The sequence below is a fragment of the Ictidomys tridecemlineatus genome, chromosome 4 (assembly GCF_052094955.1).
Source record: "Ictidomys tridecemlineatus isolate mIctTri1 chromosome 4, mIctTri1.hap1, whole genome shotgun sequence".
Lineage (NCBI taxonomy): Eukaryota > Metazoa > Chordata > Mammalia > Rodentia > Sciuridae > Ictidomys > Ictidomys tridecemlineatus.
Window position 1 is genome coordinate 64,185,071 of NC_135480.1, and position 6,000 is coordinate 64,191,070.

The following is a 6,000-nucleotide window of genomic DNA, read 5'->3' on the forward strand; positions in this document are numbered from 1 at the left end:
TAGCTGCTGTGGGATGAATACCTTCTCCTCCGTCACCCCCAGTGATTCTGGTTATCTGATTGCCCAGTCGTGCTGAGGGCTTCCTGCTAGCCAGAATCTCAGTCCCTGCCTGACTGCCATTGAACATCTTTCCAGCACCGACCCTGCATATGCCCTGCCTAGGGAGGCACCCAGGCTGAAAGGACATGGGGGTGAGGGGGTGAGGGCAGCCATAGTTCCGTTCACCGTGCTGACCTCTGTTGACCCCTCTTTCTCCTCAGCTGCCTTCCCTGGAGGCCAAAGCTTCTGTGGAGATGCGGGCGGGGGCCAGTTGGCTGTTTTCAGGGGCCCTGGTTGGGGCGCTAGGAGAGCTGGCTCTAGTGTGGACCTCTTCCGCTGATTTGCTCTGTGATAGCAGGTAGGCTTTTGTTCTCTGAGCTCCAGTCACCTGTCTGTAGGTGGAGGACTGAACTAGAAAGACTCCAAGGGATTTTTTGGCTCAACCCAAGTCTTAGTCTCTGACTCTGACCTGTGTCATAGGATGGGCCATGAATGTGAAAGAAGAAACCTCAGATACACTCCCTCCCCCTTTCCTGACCCTAGGCCCCCCACAAGTACTGGCTTCTGAGAATTAATTTTTTTTTTCTTTTTGCTGCCAGGGATTGAACTCAGGGGCACTTTGCTGAGGCTGGCTTTGAACTCATGATCCTCCTGCCTCAGCCTCCTGAGCCGCTGGGTTATAGATGTGCACTGCTGTGCCTGGCCCATGGGGATATTTTTTGAGAACGTGTTCAGTGGGATATATCATGGTTTTTTTGTTTTTGTTTTGCAGTACTAGGTATTAAATCCAGGCCTCACACATGCTAGACAAGCACTTTACTACTGAGCCACTTCCCCAGCTCTTTGCTTCTTTTTTCTTCTTTCTTTCTTTCTTTTTTAAAGATGGACACAATATCTTTATTTTCATTTATTTTTTTATTTTTTATGTGGTGCTGAAGATCGAACCCAGGGCCTCACGTGGACGACACAAGCGCTCTATCACTGAGCTACAACCCCAGCCCTTTTCTTTTTTGCTACCAAGGATTGAACTCAGGGGCACTTAACCACTGAGCCACATCCCCACCCCTATTTTGTATTTTATTGAGAGACAGGGCCTCACTGAGTTGCTTAGCGCCTCGATTTTACTGAGGCTGGCTTGGAACTCATGATCCTCCTGCCTCAGCCTCCTAAGCCACTGGGATTACAGATGTGCGCCACTGAGCCTGGCTCCCAGAAGCATTTTTAAAGAACCCTGATCTTGGTCCTGGACAAAACTGGCAGAAGCCCTCATCGCCACCTCCCAGGTGGACAGAGAGAGACTGAAGGGTGCGGTTCCCAGCACCAGAGTGCTTTGAGAAAGGCCTGCCTGTGAAGCCAGATGAACAGGGTCTGAGCAGAGCAGCCCAGCCCACTGTCTCTATGATACCAGATGGTCCAGGCAAGGGGCAGGGAGAGGGACTAAACAGTAACAGGTGTGCCATTGGAGCTCCTGGGCCTGGGTTCAGATTTACATCCTCTGTTTAAGCATTTGGGACTCCAGGGATGGAGATGTCACTGGGCAGCTAGAATCCTTGTCTCATCCTTAGCACAATAGGAAAATCACTAACTCCTTCCCTCCCCGTGTTACTGGGAGATAACAGGATCGGGAAGCTCCCCCATGTGCTGGCAGGTCCTGCGTGCAGGCATTGCTCTGTGGCTGAGCTGACCGAGCCCCAGGCCTGCTGGGTAGCGTGTGCAAGATCCCTCAGCCCTTGAGTGAGCTCAGCTGCATGCCCAGGTCTGTGGGCAGGTCCTCCTCCTCAGGGACCTCAGGGGAGGTATTGTTATTTTACTGCTGGAGCAGCCTGGGGCAGGGGCTGGTGGAGAGGTTTCTTTCCTGGGTGCATATAACAAAACACCACCCGTCATATGTCTGCTGAGGGCGTCACTTCTGAAAGGCTGCTTTCAGCTCTTGGGTGTTTAATCTTGGTGGTGGTGGCTGCTCAGGAGACAATGTTTGTGTTTCTCTGTCTTCTTTCAGCTCCAGGAGAGAAACCTCACTGCAATTGATTTAAACACAAGAACTGCTAACTGGCTGTTCCTCTGCAGGAGACATCAGGGTGGCCGGTGACCTGAAGGTAGAGCCGTGCTTGCCAGGGCCTCCAGAACACCATGTGTCTAATACTCATTTCTGTTTCTTGCTGATCTCGAGCCCATCTGGCTGGGCTCCTCACTGGGGTCACATCAACCTGCCCCAAAAGTCGCAGTTAGAAATTCCATTCAGAGAAGACCTGTCTTCTGGGTTCTCTGCATCAGTCCCTGGGAAGGGGCCGATTGGCTTTTTAAGTCACATGCTCTCCCTTTGAGTGACAGAGGATATTGCCATGGGGCACTGCCCTGGGAATTGCCAGGGGTTTTCTGTTACCAGAAGACAAGGAATAGAAAGCAATGGGTCACTGAGGCGTGTGTCTGGGTGGTGGCTTCTTCTATGATTGGACTTCTACTTCTCTGATTTGAACACAAGTCAGTGTCTCTGTGCCTAGAGGAAGAGGGGAAATGTCATCCAAGTTTTGCCCCCCGCCCCCATGCACAGGGCCAGAGACCACCATGCCCAGTGCCCTCACTGTACACACAGAGGTTGCAGTAGGCAGGGAAATTAGGTTCCTGACACCCAGCCTGGAAGCCCTGCAGTCATTTGTCACTGGCTCTAAACCCTTTCTGGGGAGGCCAGTGAGATAGCTTTTTAACATCACTGATATCTCCCATCCCAGGACACACAGAACGTGAGTACATCCAAAGGCAAAATCTATTCCCTCACCCCTCGTGGGTGACCTCATGATTTGCTTGCCCAGCAGGGATGGCAGAAGGCAAGCTCTCTCTCTGTGTCTGTGAGCCCAAGTCTCAGGGAACTTATAGCTTCTCTCCCACTTTCTCGAAGCCCAGCCCAGCTGCAGTGAGAAGCCCAGGCTGGGCTACTGAATGATGGGTTTGGTGCAGAGAGAGGCCTGCCGTCCTCACCCAACCCAGTCCTGGCTGACCCACCCGTCACATGAAGCCACACGAGTCAGCTCAGTGAGGTCGGCTGGACGTCCCAGCCAGACCCAGGAGCAGAAGAACCCATCATCGTTTCAAGCCACTAAGTCCTGCCTGCTTTATTGTGTAGCAGTGGAGACATGAAGCAGCCAGGCTTAAAGAGTGAAAAGGTTAACAATATGCATTAATTTGAATTTGTCCAATGTCATTTCTCAGTCTGAGAGGCGGGCAACCCCCTCTTAGATCCCTGAGGTTCTGACCTTCAGAGTCCCTGTAATGTCACCAGTGATCTGGGAGCAGCATGGGGTCCATGATGGTCTGTCATCCACTACTGCATCCCCAGTAACACATCAATGCAGAGGACACCTACTACTCCTCTAGACTGCCACACAAATGCCAAGCCCCTGCTTTCATACCCCAGGACAGTTTCTTCCATTACTGAGTGACTCTGTCTGGAAGAGAATCCTCCTCCCATGAGAACAAAGACCCACATCATTCCCTCTGGGACCCAGATTCTCTCCCTGAGGTCCCCTCTCCTATCCCACAGCCCTGAGTGCATCACAGTTGTCCCTAGCATTTGCAAAGCAGCACAATCTCACTCGATAGCAAGTTTTTTCATGTACCTGTGCCCAGGCCTTATGGGAAGTGTGTCCACCAGGGTCTAAACCAGCTCCAGCTCCGTGACCACCGTTAGGGGCTTTGGCACCAACCCAGCCTCTGTGCGGAAGACACTCCTGTCTTAGCCTCAGTTTTCTCACCTGGAAAACAGAAGTGAAATTTACTGCCCGGGGTTGCCACTGGGCCTAAAGGGGAGATGATGGATGTGGAGTGTCGGGGATGGAATTGGTCCTTGATAAAGGTTAGTTCCTCTTCTGCCAGGTATATAAACTGTTCCAGATGGAAAGCTCATCTATGCTTAGCATTCATGTCTGTATAAATAATGTGCAGGTGGGGGAGGAACCGTCAGGTGGCCTGGGCAGGGGGGGGTTCCCATCAGGGAGAGCAGGGGGAGCAAAGACTAGAGAAAACCGTGTGCTAGGGAAGGGCCAGCGAGCAGTGGGTGGTTAGGAGCCGCCAGTGCTTGAAGAGTGACAGGAGGGAAAAGGGAGGACCAGCCCTGCCGTGGGCTGCCAAGGGAGACAAGGAGAGGTCAGGAGGGGGAGGGGCAAGGTCAGAGGCGGGACTCCAGTCTGGGGCAGGTCTGGGGCTTCACTGGGAGGTGAGGCCAGAGGGATTCCTGGGAGTCTGTTGGGATGGCAGCAGGAGAATTTTGTGCATGCCGCAGGGAGAGGACAGGGGGAGGGAGCAGCTGGCGTGGGAAGCAGGGCGCTAGACTCTCCCACCCAGTAAGACTACTCTGAATCTTCAGGTCTTATAGGGAAAAGCATCTTTTCAATTTAGGAACAGATTGGGAGGGAGATCAGAGAAGACCTGGGTCACATCTGTAGCCAGAGACATTCAGGGTAGACCACTGGAGAGACTAACCTTACTTGTCTCTCTGGTGGGGATTTAAAGCGGTCCCTTCAGAGTCTGTCTGCTCATTTTCTTAGCCATCATGGACCTCAGGCTGAGCGGCACAGTTCCCTGCTACAGTTACGGTTTCTTCTGAACCTTGCAGCTGCCTTGAGAAAACAGAGTGCTGGGCAAACACTATTAGCCTTATTTTGAAGATAGGGAGACCAAGGTGGGCCTGGAGATGGGAAGCCACTTATCCAAGACCACATAACAGGCGCATGGCAGGGCTGGGCTGCTGCGTCCCTAAACTCTGTCCATGGCCTTGCGGGACAGAGCAGGATGTTTTTGCCTGCTTGATGTGAGGAGTGTGGGGAGCCAGAGGAGGTGGACAGCTGTCAGCCGACAGGACTTAACCCAAACTGACAATCTAATTGTGACAACGTGGATGAGGTACAGTTATGCACAAGGAAATCCAGACGCTCTGGGCCCTGGGGAGCCTCGGCAGCACCCCTGTTGCTGGGGAAACAGGAGAGGGCTCGGGATGATGTCACTGACTCTGGTTGAGGCTTGGGGGCTGGGCTGCCGTTTACCTCCTTGGGCCCAGGTCCTCACACCTTTGTAGTTAAGCAGTTCTGTTACAGATTGGGCTCCCAGGAGCTCTAGGGGAAGGTGGTGACTTGCTGTGTGACTCTGTCTGGAAGAGAATCCTCCTCACACAGGGAGTCAGAGACTAGACAGCCCGGGACCAGGTGATGCTGGCTATTTCTCCAGCCAGGCTGCAGGCACCTTGAGGAGTCACCTAGGAATCCCAGTGACCAGCACAGGGTTTTGCAAAGAGCAAATGCTCAGCCTGGCAGCAAGGGCTGCTCAGTTGCTGTAGGAAACAGGCAGTACAGGCCACTTTGAAAGGCGAAGCTGGGGAATTCATAGCAGCTTTAATAGAGCAGGAGCCCTGAGCAGTTCTCCAGGTGCAGGAGACCCTGAGCTTAGAAAAGGCAGGTCACCAAGCCAAAGTCACCCAGCAGGTTGGGGTGCACTGGGCTGATCCTGAGCCTACAATCAAGTCCCCTCTCAGCCCCAGGAGTATAACATATAATCCTTCCCTCTGGAGCAGTGGTCCTCACTGCCATCCCCCTCACCCTGGGGCAGGGATCTAGGCATTGGGTGGTCCCCATTTTCTGTGGCATTTTCTCAGCATTCTCACTCCGGAGGATAAAGATCAACCCTGCCAAAACATCAATAATGATAATAACAGCCCCTACTGTGTGCCAGGCTCTGGGCTGTCACTCTATTTCCTTACCTCTAATCTTTTCAACTCTGTGACCCTGAATTCTTGTTTTCGTCTTGAGTCCAGAAATTGGAGGCTCTGTCACTTGCTACCTGTACACAGAAAGCAAGATACCTGGGCCATGAGCCCCCAGGTCACTGCATCCAAACACCCTGGCTGCCTTCTTCCCTGGCTGAGTCCCTGTGCGAGGGAGAGGGCAGCTGAGTCTGTGCCTGACCAGCCTCCCT

At 53.0% G+C, this 6,000-nt stretch overlaps 2 long non-coding RNA genes across 2 annotated transcripts in view; one reads left to right on the forward strand and one right to left on the reverse strand.

The window, feature by feature from the left end:
- The window catches only part of LOC120889656 (uncharacterized), a 6,729-nt gene extending 3,505 nt beyond the window's left edge, over positions 1-3,224 (forward strand). The window contains exons 3-5 of the long non-coding RNA XR_013437803.1: positions 261-1,795; positions 2,039-2,135; positions 2,936-3,224. This is a non-coding gene — a long non-coding RNA (uncharacterized LOC120889656). The remainder of the gene's footprint in view (positions 1-260; positions 1,796-2,038; positions 2,136-2,935) is intronic.
- LOC144377138 (uncharacterized) lies at positions 1,792-5,460 on the reverse strand. Its single transcript, XR_013437805.1, has 3 exons — positions 4,516-5,460; positions 3,654-3,788; positions 1,792-2,536 (listed from the first exon to the last, which is right to left on the reverse strand). It is a non-coding gene; the product is annotated as an uncharacterized LOC144377138 (long non-coding RNA).
- Between the last annotated feature and the right edge of the window lie 540 nt (positions 5,461-6,000).